Below are 21,551 nucleotides of genomic sequence, written 5' to 3'. Positions count from 1 at the left end.
GATCTGCAAATGGTTTGTATTTTTTGTATCACTTTTATAGGTAAATGAAAACATTGCATCCAGTAATTAGTGATTGCAAAAACCACACTTCTAATTAAATGCAATATGCCAGCAAAGCTTAATGACCTAACACTCTAATGTTTTATCCTTAACACAATCTTATCAACCAAAAGCATACATTGTTGTGCAGATAGTTTATTGTTGGTTAGAGGAACCCATAAGTACTTAAATGGTAGATGGCCCTCAGTAAAAGAAGTTAAAGTTTGTATCTCAGCCTTGATAATGTCTCCACACCACTATATTATACTTTGCAATTTGTTGGGTTCGTTGCGAGCCTCGTAGAACTTGAAAAATCAAAGTTTCATAATCAACTTAATTAGCTTAGTATCACCTCTAGCAAATAGTAACATGTCATCTACAAAATTAAGATTAACAATGTGCAGCTTTTCACACTTGGAATGAAAGTTGAAATTTGGAATCCCATTCAGCTTTTGTAAGGATCTATGAAGTTATTCCATTATAATCACAAATAATAGAGGCGATAATGGATCTCTCCCAAGCCCCTTTTACCCTTCAAAAACTGGGTATGTTCACCATTTATTGTGAATTTGTATGACACAGTATTAATATAAAGCATCACCCAACTTATGAACTCTATAGGGAAACCAAGTTCTTTCAATATGGTCTCCAAAGCAAGTCATTCAACAATATCATAAACCTTTTGAAGGTTCATATGCAACATACACCTATGAACTCCCCATTTCATATAATAGTCTCTCATAAGCTCATAAGCAAGTAATATATGATCATGGATATGCTGCCCTGGTACAAAAGTTGCCTGACTTTGATGTACAATACTACTCAACACCTTTCTCAACCTTGTAGTAAACACCTTAGAAATGACTTCATAGATAGTAGTACAACACGATATATATCTATAAAAAAAATTATAGTTTTAGTTGCATGTGTTTATGGCACCGTACATTCTCCATTTTAAAAAAATTCCATTACAACGACAATCAAGTCCTTTTTCATAATACTTCAATTAGATTTGAAGAATATTTAAAACATTTCTCTAAATATTAAAAGCTTATTTAACTTATTTTTTTAATAAATTAAAAGATTCATTTTAAACTCAAGTAACATAAATATACATTATTGGAGAATAAAACATAATTAAAATCATAAATTTTTCAAATTAAAAAAAATGATTTTTATGAAAAGTTATTTGTAATGGCCTAAAGTTTAAGTGGTTTTTTAAAATTTTGATATCCATAAAAGTTATAATAAAATAATAAAATATTAGGTTAAATATAAGTCACGTCCCGGTAATGTTAGCGAGTTTCTGAATACCCCTGTAAAAATAAAAAATTTGATCCCCTTATAACATCAAGGTTCCCCCTGTCTGGCCCCAGGTTGACTATTTCAACCCAGAATCTCATTTGAAGCCTATGTGACATGTTTTTTTAGTCTACGTGGATTTCTTAAATATTTATCCTTGTTATGTCATTGTTTTACCATTTTAATTGCCCATTAAAAATTAGGGTTTGTTAGTATAAATTAACCTCAGACGTTGGAATCTTCAATGGCGTCTTCGTGTTTCGTTTTTGATGACAAACAAACCTTCATTGGGACCAAATTCCGTCTTCGTGATACTTCAATGGTTACTTCAATGGCGAGTTTTGAATTTGTCTCATTTATGGCTTCAATGGTTGTTTCTGAATTTGGCCTTAATAAACCCTAATTTTCAAGGAGGACAAATAAAAAGGTAAAAAAAAAGACACAACAAGGATAAATGTTTAACAAATCCTTGTAGATTAAAGAAATCATAGACTTCAAATAAGATTTTGGGTTGAAATAGTCAACTCAAGGGCCAGACAGAGAGAATCGTGATGTTATAAGAGGGAGATCAAAAAACAAATTAAGGGGTATTCACAAACTCATTAACATTACATGAGGGTGACATATATTTAATCATAAAATATATAAACTAATATTTTGAAAAAAATTAAAAAAAATCTTTCTAAATTTTGTTTAAAAAAAAATATATTATACTACACAAATTTGGGTGTATTCTGATAATGCATTTTTCCCTATTGATATTTTGACTCTCATTTTTATTCTTTCTTAAAATGCTTGGAGTGTGTGACTTGTCGAGAAGTGCAAATTAGAATCAGATTTCTTTGTGTTTCTATGGGGCGAGGTAACAATCAATTGGATGGATGAGTTGAGTTTGGAAGATTATATTTTCCATGTTTTTATCTCACATGCAATTGACGAAATGAGAAAGGTTGCAGAAATGTTAAGACATATATTGAATCTTATAAGAGAACAAAATGGATCACAATTTTTATTTGGTTATGTTGTTATGGTATTTGGCTTCCATTGGAGACTGGTTTTTCACACTATAGAGCTTGGTTGGATGCAAATCAAATATGTGTTTTCCATTGACTTGAACAAGATTGGAAAATGGCAATGGGATATATGGTGGAAAATAAAGCCTAAAATCTAGTTTCCACGTGATCAATTTCAAAATATTTTTGATGGAGATAATCATTGTGAACTTTTCTTTATTATTGATATTAATGATCCAGGACACAACTTATTACTATTATGTTTTATTCTATTTGTGAAGATACTTATCACTCATCTTGTCAAACTTGGACATGTTATATGATCTTCTTTTGATTATGTGTTTGCTCATATGTGCCACATATATAATGATTGTGAATTTGTTGTTGTTTGCACAAACTCAAACATGCTAATAACGATAAGGCGGACAACTATTTGTAAACAAATTCCAATTTCTTACGCTCAGTCTCAACTTTGGAATTCATGTTAAGATTTAGGTGTATCCACATTAGGAAGATCTTATGACATCAAGCGGTGGGAGTAGGATCTTGGAACAATTCTTCAAACAATTTTTTTACAACCTTGAGGACAAGGTTGATTTTGAAGGGGAAGGTAATGATATGATAATGAGTTAGTTTTTTTGACAAAATTAAGTATCTAAGTTAGAAATATAATTTTGTCTTGGTTAAATTTTTACTCTAATCATTATTGACTTGGGCTTTAGGACTTTTTATCTCAATGTCTATTATTGATACTATATATGTACTCTCATTGAGAGAACTTAAGTTATCAATCAAATTGAATAAAGTTATTTTATTTTTTTAGTTAATTTTACTATATTTTTTTTAGTTTGTTAGGGTTCTTGTTAGCTAGATTATGAGATCTTTTTATTATATATATATATATATATATATATATATATATATATATATATATATATATATATATATATATATATATATATATATATATATATATATATATATATATATAAAAGTCAAAAAAAAAAGTTAATGGACACAATTATATAATAAATTAGAAGTACCAAAAACACAAGGCATGAAAAATTACTAAGAAAAAAAATGATATAGTGACAACCAATATAGTCAATATTCATTTTGAGTAACTCAATTAGCTTGTTAATATATAGCTCGTTATAATAAATTTGTGTTTTTGTTTGCAATCTCCACTACTCGCAAGCAATTTAGACTTTATTTGAGTGTTCAGAGGAGATGGAAAATTAAGGTTTTTGAAAATGAATTTTTAAAAAAATAAAGAAAAATATCAAAGTTTTTTGAAATAATTATTTTGTACAGGATGATTAAATAGTGTTTATCATTACTGTATTTTTAATTTTCAAAATATTATAACAATATAAAATATATTTAAAACTTTTATGTAAGCCCTCCAAAAAGTTTTTTCAATACAAATTTTTACTTCCACAAATTAGAGGGATTTTGTGATAATAAAATAAACCATTCAAAACTCTCTTCTCCTAAATTCCTATATCTTTTTCACTTAGTCCTTTTCTTTTTTCAAAGTTTTCTTTTCTCCTCCCCTCTAAGCTCTCAAACAAAGTCTTAAACTCTCAAACAAAATCTTAAAATGTGTTTGGTATCTCGTTTGGAGAACATTTTTTGTATTCTTATGTGAAAAAAATGTGAAAAAATACGCTTTAATTTAAAGGATGGGTCATATACTCATTTTTTTGGACATATTGGATGTGTAAACAAAGATATGTTAATTCTAGGGGTGGATAAACATTCGGTTATGGTCTGTGATGGATCAAAATTATGAATCCAATCAAAATCATGGTTGCAAAATCTAGGTTCACTCTCATTCATTCGTTCACGCCTTCGGTTAGTTCGGGTGACGGTTTCATTTGATGATAGTTTGTTTCGGGTGATTATTTCAGTCCCTTTCATTGGGTAGTCCAACATCTAAAATCCATAAATGAGAAGAATATAAATAAAGAAAATTGAAAAATAAGAACAATGATAAAAATAATGAGAGGGTTTTGAATCCAAAAGGGTGAGAGCAATTATGTTGTTCCAAAATTTATAAATTCAAAGATATAAAACATAAAAATCTAGTGATCTAGTGAGGTGGAAGAACAAAAATACCCAATGATTTTTGTCACTGATATCGTCGCATGGAAGGATAACTCTTGTCTGAGTTAAAATGGAAGAAGATGTTAGAAAAATGGGTATGATAATCCTGGATAACTTCGAAGAATCGTGTTCGTACACTTTCCGAACAAAGTATTTCGACCCTATTCTTGCCTGGGTTCACGAAATCTTTGTGGGGATAATTCTTGAAGAACAATTTGTTTCTGGCAAAGAGAGATGTTCAGGAATGTAGAGAGAAAGTTTGATTTCGTTATCACTTTTCAAACTGAGGCCAAATGACTCCTTATATAGGAGATCAATAACAGAAACCGAAAAGACGCAACTGTTCAGAAACGGTTACGTCGGTTGGGAAAGGATTCGAAATTCAAAAGAAAATTTCGAACGTTGGAACCCCGTTTCAATTATTCGCATTCAATTATATGTTTACTCGACGAGCGTGCACTCCGCACTACCCCTAACTCATTTCCAAGCTTTAACGCATAATTGCATCGGCCTATAGTAAATCACATTACTACTAAAATACATTGATGATACTAAAATCACCAACAAATCCCCCCCCCCCCCCATTTTAGTGTAATCCTTGATTTACTCAGTATATACAATTATATATACAAGGGTATAACACACAGGTATAACGATCAAACAAATGCATAAATGAAAATGTCTTGCGATTGAATTTTCATCTTAGTACAAATACACATTCCAAATACTCGAAAATCGGGGTGTCATAGCGATTGAACCCGTCAATCCATTTGAGTGTCTGAAGATATAGTACACATATGTTTCTTACAATACTCTACTATTCATACTTGACACTTTACAAGCCATGTGTCCTTATCCATTAATAAGCATATAGGAAGCCAAGTCCAAGCTTCTTGAAGCGGCAAAACTTCATGCTCACATAGGTGATTCTTTTAATCTTGCACCTGCATTTGCAATTTTCCAAAAGAACCATTAAGAAGATATAATTCAACCTAGCCATCACTTGCAGGTCTGAGCACATACCTTGGGAAGATAAACACAATTGCTCCAATCTCTAACTATGATCTTTCCACATTGAATTCTGCTTCTAATGTTGTATTAGAAGGGAATTGGGTATACCATAGCTAATAGATTTAAATGGACTTTAATCCCATCCCAATTACCGACTTCTTCACTAAGTCTCTAGCTAACCCCTTCGTCAAGTGGTCAGCTAAGTTTTGTTGCGACCGAACAAACTCAATAGATATCACCCCATTCATGATTAATTCCCTAATCATACTATGTCTAACACCCAAATGTCTAGACTTTCCATTGTATATTTGACTATAAGCTTTAGCCAATGTGGCAGTACTATCACAACGGATAGAAATTGGTGATATCGGTTTAGGCCATATCGGAATCTCATATACCAAATTCCTTAGCCATTCCGCTTCTTTACCAGCAGCAGCTAATGCTACAAACTCAGATTCCATTGTGGAACCAGTTATACATGTTTGCTTCTTGGAAGCCCATGAGATGGCACCTCCCCCAAGCAAGAACACCCATCCACTTGTAGAGGATGAATCTTCAGCATTATTTATCCAACTAGATTCCGAATAACCCTCTAACACCGAAGGAAATCCCATATATGACAATCCATAATTTATTGTACCCTTCAAGTACTTGAATACCCTAGTTATCGCATGCCAATGATGTCTACTAGGATTACTAGTAAATCTGCTCAACTTTCCAACCGCATAAGCAATATCCGGTCTAGTGCTAATCATAGCATACATCAAAGAGCTTATAGCTTTTGAATATTCGAGTTGATCCACAGGTTTACCTGTATTTGGCATAAGCTTTTCTCCCGGATCCATGGGAGTACTTACTGGAGAACAACTTTCATAATTGAACTTCTTGAGTATTTTCTCAATATAATGAGATTGCGTAATTACAATCCCCTTATTCTCCCGTTTAATCTTAATACCAAGAATAACGTCCGCTTCTCCCATATCCTTCATGGAGAACTTTGATGACAAGAAATTCTTTGTTTTATCAACTTGATTTTGGTCGGTGCCAAAGATCAACATGTCATCAACATATAAGCAAATGAAAACTCCTTTACCGGAAGTATCAAATTTGCTATATACACATTTGTCAGCTTGGTTTAGAATGAAACCATTAGACAAAACAACCTCATCAAACTTTTGATGCCACTGCTTCGGAGCTTGTTTCAGCCCATACAACGACTTAACTAGCTTACACACTTTATGCTCATTACCAGACATTACAAATCCTTCAGGTTGCTTCATATACACTTCTTCCTCCAAATCACCATTCAGAAATGCTGTTTTGACATCCATTTGATGAATCACTAGATTATGAATAGCCGCCAAGGCAATCAACAATCTAATAGTAGTGATACGGGCAACAGGAGCATAGGTATCGAAATAATCAATCCCTTCCTTTTGTCTGAAGCCTTGGATAACTAATCTAGCTTTAAACTTGTCAATTTTACCATCGACTTTCATCTTCTTTTTGAAGATCCATTTGCAACCCAATGGTTTGCAACCTGGTGGTAAATCAGATAATACCCAAGTATTATTTTCCATGATAGAACCAATCTCTTCGTCAATTGCTTCTTTCCAAAAAGCATAATCTCGAGATTTCACAGTTTCATCATACGTTCTTGGATCCTCCTCTATACTATAGCAATAATAGTATTGAGTGTCAATTTGATCCTTTGATCCCTCAACTAAATATAGTTGAAAATCAGATCCATAAGATCTAGATTTTCTAGCTCTTTTGCTCCTACGGGGTTCAAGTGTCTTACTTGGCACATCATTTGAATGATCATCCCTTAGAGATTCATCTGAATTAGGTATAGAGTCCTTTGGTCTAGGTATAGAAGAGAAACAATTCTCATCAAATATGGCATCTCTCGATTCTATAATCGTGTTAATAGAAATCGAGTAATTAGGTTCTATAACATAAAACCTATAGGCCTTGGAGTGCTCAGCATATCCAACAAAGATGCAAGCTACACCCTTTTCACCCAAAGTTTTCCTTTTTGGGTCCGGGAGTCTAACCACGGCTCTACAACCCCAAACACGTAGAAATGTTAAGTTGGGTTGTTTCTTATACCAAAGTTCATATGGGGTAGTCATGTTCCTTTTATTAGGAACCCTATTTAACAAATAGCAAGCCGTTAACATAGCTTCTCCCCAAAACCCTTCACTCAAACCAGAGTAAGATAACATGGCATTCACCATTTCCTTAAGCACTTTATTTTTCCTTTCAGCCACACCATTTTGTTGAGGTGTATATGGTGCCGTAGTCTCATGAATGAGTCCTACGGATTGGAAAAATACAGGATCATAATATTCACCACCTCTATCTGTACGTAATGTTTTAATCAACACATTCTATTGCACTTCAACTTCAGTTTTATAAATTTTGAATTTATCTAAGGATTCGTCCTTAGCGTGCAGTAAATAAACATAGCAGAATCTAGATGCATCATCTATGAAAGTGACAAAATATTTTTTATGTCCTAATGATGGAGTAGCATGCAAATCACATAAATCACTATGTATCAACTCAAGAATGACAGATTTCCTTGTTATACTTTTAAAAGGTTGCCTAGTGATCTTTGTTAACATGCAAGTTTTACAATTTTCTACATTTTTATCAAAAACAGGAATTAAATCATCTTTAGACATTTCATGCATTCTTTTATAATACAGGACCAGAAATCAAATTCTTACGTAGTTTAGGAACATACAAAACATTAAACAAAGTAATAGTCTTTCCAGAACTGAATTCTAGCACCACGTTTCCTTTGCCTTCAACGGGAGCGAAGTGATCATCTCCCATGTAGAGGACAGAACCATCTTCCACTGGAACAAGAGTCTTGAACCAAAAACGATCCTTGCAAACATGTGTTGTAGCGCCAGAATCAATCCACCACGCGATAGCATCATCCTGCACATAGAATGCTTCAGAATTTAGTGAAACCGAATGTTTAATCAAACTATTCAAATCACGAATTGATTTCTGACCTTGGTTTTCGGATTGGTCCTTAGACCCCTTTCCTGAACCACTTGCATTCGCGTTATCATGCTTTTTGCCGGAACGACAATCCTTCTTGAAGTGGCCTGTTTTGCCACACTTCCAGCATTCTAGTTTCGGTTTCTTGTTAGCACCGAAACTGCCCTTATTGTTCTTGAAAGCACGCTTCTTTCCTTTGTTTTTGTTGTTACCGTTCTTACCACCCTCTTCGACCATATTAACCGAGGGTCCAGCAATTTCTTTGCCTTTTCCTTTGTCATCCTCCTGCGCTCTTAGAGATTCTTCTATGTGCAAGTGACTTCCAAGTTGGATCAAAGACAATTCGTCTTTTCCATGCTTCAGATTGTGTTTGAAATCCTTCCACGAATGAGGCAACTTGTCTATGATGCTTGAGACAGATATTGTTTCATCCATCTTCAATCCGTGTTGTGTGAACTGTCCAAGGATTCGAAGGAGTTCATTGAATTGTTCCATGACAGACCTCGATTCAACCATTTTGTAATTGTTGAAATCGGTTACCAGGAACTTTTTACTGGATGAGTCCTCTGCCATGTACTTGGATTCGAGACAATCCCACAATTCCTTTGCAGATTCTATGTTTTGATAAATATCAAATAAGGGATCAGACATACCGTTAAGAATGTGCCCTCTGCATATGTAGTCGTCGTTCTCCCATTTTGATCTACGTCTCAGATTTTCAACCGTGTCTTCCTCCAGAAGTTCTGGAATCGGTGTAGACAGGACGTGCACCACCTTCAACATTGTCAACATGAAATGCATCTTCTTTTGCCAACGTCTGAAGTCTTGTCCTTGAAACTTGTCCAATTTTCCGAAGTTTATAGTCATCTCCTTGACGGTGCTTCCTCCAGCCATGATTATCAGAAATTACTTTGTTCGTTTGTTAGAAAAATGGGTATGATAATCCTGGATAACTTCGAAGAATCGTGTTCGTACACTTTCCGAACAAAGTATTTCGACCCTATTCTTGCCTGGGTTCACGAAATCTTTGTGGGGATAATTCTTGAAGAACAATTTGTTTCTGGCAAAGAGAGATGTTCAGGAATGTAGAGAGAAAGTTTGATTTCATTATCACTTTTCAAACTGAGGCCAAATGACTCCTTATATAGGAGATCAATAACAGAAACCGAAAAGACGCAACTGTTCAGAAACGGTTACGTCGGTTGGGAAAGGATTCGAAATTCAAAAGAAAATTTCGAACGTTGGAACCCCGTTTCAATTATTCGCATTCAATTATATGTTTACTCGACGAGCGTGCACTCCGCACTACCCCTAACTCGTTTCCAAGCTTTAACGCATAATTGCATCGGCCTATAGTAAATCACATTACTACTAAAATACATTGATGATACTAAAATCACCAACAAAAGATGAAATTAGAAGAAGAGTATAAGTATGTTAACAAAGATTGAAGAGAGAAGAAGAAAATTGAAAAAATAATTAAAATTTAAAAAAATGTGTGGTGTTTATGGTGAGAAAAAATGTGAGTTTTAATAACTTCATTTTCAATCTCACTCTTGTAATAATTGAAATGTGTAATAATACCAAATAAATATATTATATTATATTCTCAATGAGATGTATATTTTAAGAGAGTATGTCACATCACTTTGTTATCTATAACTCCATGTTACTATTAATTAAAATTTTAAAACACTCTATGTATAATATGGACAAGAAACTCAATCAATTATGGTTTGTAATAGTTTCAATTTTAGCATTCGAGCCCAACAAATAATACTCAGATAAAGCCGAGATTATTCACTTTTTGACCCGATGACTCGATCAAACCCACTCGTTTGATTATTTTTTAATTTGGTTTTATCGATTTTGAATGGGTGTCAATTTTTGTCCATCCCTAGCCAATTCAATGTTAGTTAAATTAAAAGGATGTTTTGGAAACCACTTCAACATGTATAGTAGTTTGAATGTCTTGCCCTTTTCGGTGGGAGAGCTATAATATTTATCAATGAAACAATGTAATAAATAAATGAGTAACCTTTTCATATTATTTTTCGTAGAACTCCATAATATCAAGATTTTTTTACTCAAATACCCCATTTAAAAAAACACAAAATAACCCACTTTTCAAATTATTTTCCAAACTACCCCAGTTAAAAAAAAACGTTAAGGCGTAGGTGCCAGATCAATTGGCGCATATCCTTAATTTTAAAGAGGGGACGCCAATTGAATTGGCTACAACACATGGTGCTGCCAACTCATTTGGGGCCCGTGTGTACAGAGTGAGAGGAGACGCCAATTGAATTGGCTACAACACATGGTGTTGCCAATCCAATTGGCGCCCGTGTGTATAAAGTGAGAGGAGGCGCCAATTGGTCTGACACCTCAGTGTATTGTGTAATTTTTTTATATAAATAGATGTGTTAGGTGATTCATTTTCCACACCTCTTTTCATTATATTGCAAATATGTTTCGTCTTCGTCGTCGTTATGGAAAAGTGATTTATTTGAGAGACAAGCCTCCTATGGAGATGATATTTTGGAACATCTGTCAATTCGAGCAATTAAAGAGGGAGTTGGTTCGTTGGTTAGATGTAAACATACCTGAAGGCAAAGAAATTATAAGTATTGAGAGACTCAACGTCGTATGTGGTTGGGTGCGAGTAAAAAATGATAAGGATGTTAGGGAAGTGATGTTTGGACCATATGACATCAGTTTGATTGTTGTAACCAATTAGAAATGTTGTGGTTAAGTATTTTCATCTATTTTGATATTTGTTGTTTGTGTTGTTTATTTAGACATGTCCGATTTTAAGTGTGTTTAAGTTGGAGTGATGTTTGTTGTTAACCTTGTGTCGTATCTCTAAGAAACGCACACACAAAACAGAGTCGCCACCAATGTTATTTATCCCAAGAGAGGGAAAGGAAACACTGAGCAAAACTTCAAAAGGATGAATGTAATGGTCTCACAACCAAGGGATGGGTAAGGGAATCGATTACGCAAGGGGAAGGTATTATCACCCCTCACATCTGTAGTAAACCACATGATCCACTCTTGTCGTTCTAATCAAAAGGGTATATTTATTCTAAAATTTATCGACTAAAGGGGAATGCATGCAAAAGGATTGAATTGTTTACAAAAAAAGAAAGTTTTTATTATTGTGCTCGCTTAGGTTTTGCAACCCAATGCCTATGTATTAGTAAAGAACCAGAGTAACGTAGTTCTTCTAAAAAAAATTGGTTTGTTGGTGCTTTTTATGGGTAACCACCCTTATTGAAAATTTTCATAAGAAAAGCCAAGTGGCAAAAGAAGTTTGATTGGTTGAGTATTTTTGTTTAAAGAATACATCAAATGATTCACCCAAGGCAGGAGGTATTTGAGTACTTCTCTCTTATTATTAAAAGATTTCAAGTAATATTAGAATGTTTTTGGATTTTGATTAAGAAAAAGGTTTTTGTTTTAGAATGAATGCAAAAGAGAAAGGAGAATCTATGGGAATTCTAAAGATAAGCCTAATGTTGGCATACAATAGTGGTCCTAAAGTTAGGATAAAAGGGAAACATCTACCTAGATTATCATGCAAAGATGGACCAATGGTTAAGGATCAAGGGGTTTACCTAATGTTGTCATGCTTGGTTAACAAACCTAAGGTCTACTTTAGCTCAATCTTAACCAAGAATGAACCAAAGAAACCCTGTAAGGAACATGTTATCCACACAAGGAAAAAAGATGAAAGAATAAGACAAATCCATATCAAGTCATGGTGAAAGTAGAAATAAATAGACAAAGTAAACCATATCAAGTCATTGGAGGAAAGGAAATCAATAACAGAGTAATCCATATCAAGTCATTGATGAAAAGAAAAAACAATACAATATCAAGCCATGGAAGAATGGATAAGAGATAAATAATAGTAATCCATATCAAGTCACGGAAGAAGAGATGAGAGATAAACAAAGTAATCCATATCAAGTCATGGAACAAAGATAAAGTAATATCAATCCATATTAAGTCATGGAAGAGGGATAAAGTAATAGCAGTCCATATCAAGTCATGGAAGAGAAGATGAAAGTACATCGCACAAGCAAGAGATAAAGATCAATTCTCAAGCTTAAACATGTTTTAAGACATCACAAATTATCACCAAAAAGTCACGTGTTAACAAATGGCAACTGCTCATTCAAACTAGTCATGTAATAGGGGGACATAATTCAAATAAGTTGAGGAAATAACTTAAGCAAGCAACAAGTTAATAAACCAAAATGGAAAGCAATCATCACATCAGAATAAGCATAAAGACATGTTATTCAAATAACTAAAGTCTCTAGATAAATAAAGAGTTAAAACAAACATTGAATTTATGGTACAAGCATCATTCAAAGTTGTAAAGGGAAATGAATACAAGTGTGTGAGTAACTAAATAGGGAAAAGTATAAAAATGAATGAGATTAAAAGCATATACATGATGTCAATATTCATAAATAAACTCAAGACATCATAAAGGCATCACATCAAAGCATACTCAAAGGTTGAGGCAAGTGATGATCAAAATCAAACTCTAGTCATGCTCCTAGGGGTAATTGAACTTTAAGCAAGTAAAAATTAAGTAGGATTATTGGAGAAATGGTACCAAACCACACAAGTCAAAAGTGTATACATATTAGGCTCCACATACAAGTTGCTCAAGCATCATGGATGAATAACACAAACTATGCTCCAAAATACCAAAAGATAGGCAAACCAACACACAACCAAGAAAACTTAAGCAACAAGTAATCAAACAATGAAGGTACACACATAACATCACGGGATTTTGTGACTTGTACAATAAGTTAACTCAAGATGAGGTTCAAGAGTAACGAGATAAGTCACCAAAACTTCACACACACATCAAAGCTAAGAAACTTGATAAGCAAGTGAAGATATCATCCTAGAAAAGGAATCTTTTACCAAAAATTCAACAAGATGAACAAAAATTGAAAGAGGGATGCTTATAGGTAATGGGACAATATCAAAGTCCTCTTCAAAGCATCAAACACCAACTCCAACCCTTAAGAGGTATTAATAAACAAACTAACTCTAAGTTCATGTACAACTATCAAGCTAAGGATAGGCATCATCCAAACAAGGAGTCTTTTGTCCAATCAAAGTAAATGAGCAATGTAAGATAAAATTAAAACATGAAGAAATGAAATTAGGAAAACATCGAATCATACAAATATGGGTCCCGGGCTCCTAAGAATTTCACCACCTTCTAAACTCAAAACTAGGTCAAAGAAAGAAGGATGTAGCTCTTAATGTGTCATCAAGCTGAATGGCAATGGAATACCATTCAAAGAATTATAAGATGAGATATAAGGTTGCCAAGACCAAGGAAAACAAGTGTAAGCAAGAGGAATAAAATCCATTAGAATCATAGTATTCAAAATAGAATGCACAAGACAAAATCCAACTATGGTCTCTAAAGCAATCAAGAAGTACTTAAGACAAGCAAGCAAAGAAATAATCAAAAAGAGATGCCCACAAGGGGTCACATGGATGAATTTAATACATCTAAATAATGATGATGAGGTCAAGAGAGAATGGGAAAGATATTCCCAATGATTGCACAAGTGCATTCCAAAATAATTTATTAAATGTAAAAGGTATCTCAAAGAAACAAGTATGCCTTGGATAACTTAAGAAAAATAGTTAAGAGCATAGGAAAATTATGAAAAATTAGGCATAGCAAGATGTAATCATAAACTTAAAATATCCCAAAGAAATATTCAAAATTATGTGCAAAAAGTGTCCAAACAAAACCATGATTCAAGCAATGCACCAATTGATTGACCAAACCAAACCATCTTCAAAAAAATAAGTTAAAAACAATCCAACAATGATTACCTGTAGCACCTCAAATTTGCACCTATCATTTGTACATACATTTTCATCATTAGGTCATTAACATAACATAGTCCACTGCATAACATTGCATTGTCCCTTTGCCCAAGTGCAAGCCATTCAGAAGAATTAGGTCAAACTGGTCAGGAGATCAGTCAATCAAGCAAGCAAGTACAAATTCCATTGAGCCAAGGCCCTAGGGTTGGTCCAACATGTTCACATGACCTAGGGGTCCTTTTGAAGTGATTTGGTCAAGGTTTGATTGCTCAGAAGTCATCAGTCAGTGTGCAGTCTACTAGAAACCCTAGAAAGTCAACTGTTGGTCAACTGTACATTTAATCAGTGATTGGATGTTGGGAATTGGTTTGATAGGCCTCATTCATGTCCATATAAGCCTCATATAACATATCGAGCATCCACAGTGAAGAAAATAAAGTCAGACAAGAAATTTCCAAAAATAGAAAGTTGACCTGTAATTGGAATTTGCCAAAAATGGAAAGTCTTGATCCTCAAACTTACATCATGATACAAGCTTCAAATGAATTTTTGCCCAACATGAAAGTTGAATATCTTGCTCTCCCATTTCCAAAAAGTCCAAGAACACTCAATTCCCATTTATGGTTGGCAAGTTATGATCAAATCATTCTCAAAATTTTTTGAACTTCAAAAGGCCATATCTTCCAAACCATTTGGCCAAATTGGGTGTGGTTTTTTGCTACAAGTCACATTTGATGCCCTCTTTCCAAATATGTCATCACAATTCACCAAAAGTTCACCAATCAAAATGGCATTTTTGAACTAGCATGAATTAATTCAAGTGAGGTGAAAAAATGAGTTTTCAAAATAACCAATTCCAACCATTTTTACCACTTGCAATAGTTCAGAAAACTCATTTGGAATATGTTTGAGGCCCAATTCGCAGCTTTTGGCTCATGCACATGCAACTTGAAGTGAAATGCACAAATTAGCAAAAACACACTTCATTAGCAATTTGGATTAACATTTCCATTAACCAGCTAATACCAACACTAAACAGCACATATATACTTCATTCTCACTCTGAAAAAGCCCTAGCAGCCACTATTGACAAAACAGAAAAACTCAATTTCTCTCAAACACTCATTCTCTTCATTTTGCATTTTTGCTGAAAACCTTCAAAGAGCACAAGCCTTGGTCGATTGTTTCATCATATTCCAACCATTTGGGAGCTATTGCAAGTGTGATTTCCCAGCTGTAAAGCCTTTCAAGCGACTGTTGCATCAAGAACTCATCCATGGCCATTTTCGAGTTGAGCCATTTCAAAGGTTGCTGAGCCAAATTCTTCCCCCCATTCACCTTCTGGAAGCTTATTGAACATCTGTTTCAACCTTTCATGGCCTAATCACTTCTGTTTCAGCATTGTCTTCAGAATCAAGTAAGAATTCGACTCTCTCATTTCACTAAACCATGATATGCTTCTTATAGATCTCCTTGCCATGAGCATTTTAAGCTTTGAATCACTAAAAATGGTTGAGTAATTTGAAAGTTATGCTGAATAGAAATCTGATGTGTGAATGTGTTTATGTTCGATTCATTCTTGTCAGCATGTTTTAATGAAAATGAATGATAGATTATTGATGTACATGATTTGCTGATTGGAATGGTGTACTCATTTGCCAAAACTGGAACAAATGTTCTTCATCACGATGAACTTGGCACTGTAGCTTTAAAACCCTAAAAATTTCTCACCCAGAATCTGTTTTTGATCCATGAAATCGCGTTTGGCTATGTTGGTTTGTGTTTGTTGCATGAAATCCACTGTTGCATTGCCCATGCCCAATCAGAAGGCAGCATTCTCATTTGTTGTACGCTGCGTTTCATTAAAACGTCCAGCAAATTACAAAATTGCCACCGGTTCCCATTTATTTTAATTAAATCATTTTATGTTTCAATAATTATTTCATTTTTGTGACCAAACTTCCAAAATTCATAAGTCAACCATTATTCATCCAAAATTCATGGGATTTTTTGCATAATGCTCTGCTTGATCTCTAGTTTTTTATCATGATTTTTCCAGATTTTTTGGATGGATGGATTTTTAATTGTGCTAGGGTCTGTGACATGTGCTCATTTCATGTATATCTTGCCAAATCAATTGTGAAATGATGATGCTTTATCCAATGCCTTTGAAATTTTTTGTGCTTAAACTAGACACATTCATGGTGATTTTGGTATAGAGCTTGTGAATTTATCATTGCTGGTTTGGGAGTTATGATTTTTTGAATTAGGGTGTGACAATTTGTGTTACACCATTGATATCCAACTTCATGATTTTTTCTACCTTGCCTAATGAACTCAATTTGGTCTGATTTTTTGCATGAACATGCTTATGGATGTCTAGTTTACATGTGATTATTTGTGGAATTTTTGATGGCATTTCCTAATTGTTTGGAATTTTCTCCCCTGTTTGACCAAAATGTTGACTTTTGTGACACATGATGCCATTTGTTTTGTGAAATTCTCATACATTATTGGATGGACATGAAATTTGACATGTGATTAGTAGACATCTTAAGGTTTATCATGGTTTTAGTCTCATTCATTTCTCATTTTCTATCACTGATTTATGATTTATTGAAGTTGATGCATGTTTGGTTGACTTCTTTGAGCATGTTTGAACTTGCCCTGCCTTTCTGATTTTCATTTCCCTACTTCCCATGATCCAATTGAGCTGAAATTTGGTGTGCCTACGATAGTATGGATTATGTTTGATCATGATTTATTTGATGATTTTTGGAACTGTTTATGATTGGTTTTGAATTGAGTCTTGCTGTTGACTTCTATGAGCTTCCATATGCCATGCTTTGACCTAATTTGTTCATGAAATGATGATGATGAATGATATGATTGTGGAACCAATTGAGTTTGTTTCTTGATTGTTTGAACTTGATTTTGGACACTTGCCACTTTCTGTTTTGACTTTCTCATCCGCTTTTGACCCTAGGCTTGTCCTAGTGGTCCTGTTGCTCATGTTTGAGTTCATTTTTTCAGGTTAAGAAGCAATTGCCCAAAGAAACTTATACAAGTTGAATGAGTTTGATTTGATTATCATGACTAACTTGTTTGTTTTGTAGCTTGCTTGGCTCATATGCTTGAGCCTTGTGCATTGCACATTTAACTGACTGTGTTGACTGTTGATTTCTATCTCATTTTGATTTAACTTTGAATTAAATACTGATGTTGTCTGACTGGTTTCAGGTACCTTTAGTTGCTTATAGTTCTTTAAGAACTTTGCTTTGCTTTGCTTAAGAGCAATTTGCATTGAGGTATAACTTCTTTACTTCATGTAGTCTGGAAGACCTGGCCTGTTACTTGGCCAGGCACCTGTCTGAAGTCCTCCTTAAGAGGCAATGTTTGTGACTGTTTACATTTGTCCTTGTATATAGTCAAAGACCTCCTAAGTGAAGACGCAATTGGCAGAACCCAAGGGATATGCAATCTATCCCCTGCTATTCTATGTGTCATCTGCTTTGCTCACACCACTGTGTTGATGCATTGCAGATACAAACCCAAGATCTTGTACAATTGTACAGTTGAGTTAGTATCAAATGTGTAGAAGGGTTCCCCCTTTCTGAACCCACACATTCTTGTCTTAAGCTCTCCCAGGCCAGGGATAAGAGCTGTGAAGTCTTATCTTCACTCACCTTTCATCTGCTTCACCTTAGCCCCTTAATGGCAAGGTTAAGAGCTAACACTACCCAGTTCCAGTGGTTTGTTTGTTGAGGTTGATATGACCCCTCGACTAAAACCTAACCTTGTTTGAGCCCATTGTTTGCATATAGTGTGTGCTACTTGTGCTTGTGTGTTTGTTTGACTTGCTTCCTGTGCAAGTTAGGTTTGCTTTAGCTTGCTTCCTGTGCAAGTTAGGTTTGGTGTGGCTTGCTTCCTGTGCGAGTCATGTTTAGGATAGGCTTGCTTCCTGTGCAAGTTAGCTAGAAACCTTAACTTAGGGATGATTTTGCATGACAACATCTAGGCTCGAGTCGTAGTCTCCCTAGTGTTGTGTCTCCCTCTGTTATCTAGTTAGGCTAGTCCTGTGTCCCTCCGTAGGGGAACTACGTTGCCCTGATCCTCATACCAGATGAGGTACGTAGGCAGGAGATGAGCTGATCTCTCCGGGTGCCCTTTTTTTCTTTTTCGCCCTTTTTGTTTTATTTGTGTGAGTTGTTTCTCCTTTTCTGGTTGGAGTCCGACGTAAGTCCAACGATTGGCAGTTGGTTTCCTGTGTGTGTTTGTTGGTTCGGATGCTGATGTAAGTCCGGTGATTGGCATTCAGGCTCCACATTTGCCTTTGCCAGTGTTTGTTTGTGTGCGTGTCAGCCGAGCTACGAATGCTCTGATTCTCCTTCGTCCAAGGAGATACGTATGCATAGGAGGCGATATCCTAGCGAGCATGTGTCATTTCCCCAGTCCGAACTACTTTGACTCTGATGTCTATGCCAGATAGACTAAGTAGGCCCAGGATACGATGTCCTGCCGAGTCAGTTTCAGTCTTGTCTGTTTTCTTGTGTCTCTTTCAGCCAGTTTGTGTGTGTGAGCAGTGTTTAGCAACCATTTTCCTTCCTATTGTGCGTGGATCCCGTCGAGTACGACGGATGCGTAGGGGTGTTAATACCTTCCCTTCGCATAACTGACTCCCGATCCCATTCTCTTTGGTCGCGAGACCATGCTTTTTCCAGGTTTACTCTGAGCGTTTCCTTTCCCTCTTTTGGGATAAATAACGCACGGTGGCGGCTCTGTTGTTCTTGTTTCCCGCCGGTTTTTCGCGTAATGCGACAGCTGGCGACTCTGCTGGGGAATATAGAGAAGTTGACCTGTGCTGGTCCATCTTCCCTAAGCGAGTCTCTCCTAGCGCTTTCTAGGTTAGGGTTTTGGTCGCTGTTTGCTGCTATTTATTGCATTCGTGTTATTTATTGTTTGCATTTATTGTTTGCACATCTGTTTGCATGCATCATACTGGCATCATGTTGGATTCTGTACAGGTTGGTTCCTCCGATTTGGGGTGGATGTTCTGAGTGAGGCCCAATACCCAGGCCTGAGTATACACCTAGGATTAGCGTGGTCTCATGTTTCTTCACATGTTGTACGACATGATGCGGAGACATGTCACCACAGCCGGACGAGGTTCATTTGAGAGAGTCCTTCCGGGTGGAGTTATTCCACTTAGGATGGATTATCTCATCTGAGCTATTGACTTCGGTGACCGTTCTTTCCCGGACCTTTGATTTAGACGATCTTAAGAGAGCTACAACGGCACACCCGAAAGGGCAAACCCGTTGAGTATCTTTGCCCGATTGTCGAGACCATTGTCCGCCTTAGGATGACCTTGTTAGAATTCACCTGTGAGGGGAGGGTTTGATTCCTGCAAGTACAGTTTCTGCCAGTGATGCTGTGTTGATGATCTTGAGTCGGATTTATGGATCGTTATTTCTGGACGCCGGAGGTTTGACCCTGGTATTGATCGGAGGGTTCCGTTTATTTCGGATCCCTAGGCTGAATTTGAGGGTACTCGCTCAGATAGTGTTTTGGCTCCTCAGAATGGGTTCAGATGCCAGTTGATCAAATTGACTTTGGGTTTCAGATGGTTGTGATCAGAGTTCGAGCCGAAACTTCGATCCTGTGTTCCGAGATGCACAGCCTGCCAGTCTTGGCTGCATCATTTGCATCATAGCATGTTTATTTTCCAAAAAAATAATAATGCATGAAAAAGAAAAAAGTTAACTCACATACTCATATCCTTTCCAGGATCATTCATGATAAAATAGCATCCGCATCATACGCATATCATGCACATATCATCTTTGCATTACAGACATGTTTGGGGACGCGACTTCTCACTTTGGTTCCTGTCCTAGGCAGGATAGCTGATCAGAGACCGCACCGCTACTCAACGAGACTCAACCATCAAAGGAATATGGATCAAGTACAAGCTGAGTTAGCAGAGATGAGAGCTAACATGGCCCAGTTCATACATATGATGCAAGGGGTTGCGCAAGGACAAGAAGAACTCCGAGCTCTAGTTCAGAGACAAGAAGCTACAGTGCCACCAGTCAATCCACCTCTGCCTGAGGGAGGCTCGATCAATGATAACCCTACTGCTGCTGTGCCCGTCAACAACTATGCTGTAGGTGAAGAGTTGAGGGGAATTCGAGTCAATGGTCAACCTATTGCTCCAGATGCAGCTAACGCCAGAGTAGTCCGTGCTCCGGCCCGTAATCAAGCTCCGATTGTTGACAGACAAGAGGATATGTTCACTCTGCTCAGTGAAGACGAAGACATCTTGGGAAGGGTTGATGAGAGAGATCGTAAAGTTGAGGCCCTTGCTGAGAAGATCCGTGCTATGGAGTGTCAGAATTCTCTTGGTTTTGACGTAACTAATATGGGATTAGTGGAAGGACTGAGAATCCCGCACAAGTTTAAAGCACCGTCCTTTGATAAGTACAACGGCACCTCCTGTCCTCGCACTCATGTGCAGGCATACTATCGAAAGATCTCGGCGTATACTGACGACGAGAAGATGTGGATGTACTTTTTCCAAGATAGCCTGTCTGGGGCATCTTTGGACTGGTATATGGAGTTGAAAAGAGATTCGGTCAGATGCTGGAGGGACTTGGGAGAAGCATTCCTCAGACAGTACAAACATAATATGGATATGGCACCGACCCGGACTCAGCTGCAGAGTCTGTGTCAGAAAAACAACGAGAGCTTTAAAGAGTACGCCCATAGATGGCGCGAGCTTGTTGCGAGAGTTCAACCCCCTATGCTGGAAAGGGAGTTGACCGATATGTTCATCGGCACTCTTCAAGGTGTGTTTATGGACCGGATGGGAAGCTGCCCATTCGGTAGTTTTTCTGATGTCGTCATCTGTGGCGAGAGAACTGAGAGTCTGATTAAGGCCGGCAGAATTCAAGATGTGGGTTCTTCTTCGTCATCGAAGAAACCTTTCTCTGGGGCACCTCGCCGTAGAGAAGGAGAGACCAATGTTGTACAACACCGAGGGAATGTGTACAGAGGAAGTGTGAATAGGGATCAGTATCGTCCGGTTGCTGCAGTGACCATTCCTGCACCTCAGCCTCGTCAACAACAACAACAAAGGGTTCAACAACCGCAACAACAGCAACAACGTCCGTATCAGCC

Source organism: Lathyrus oleraceus, chromosome 5 (assembly GCF_024323335.1).
Source record: "Lathyrus oleraceus cultivar Zhongwan6 chromosome 5, CAAS_Psat_ZW6_1.0, whole genome shotgun sequence".
NCBI lineage: Eukaryota > Viridiplantae > Streptophyta > Magnoliopsida > Fabales > Fabaceae > Lathyrus > Lathyrus oleraceus.
The sequence above is the reverse complement of the archived record's forward strand: the minus strand, read 5'-3'. Positions refer to the sequence as shown.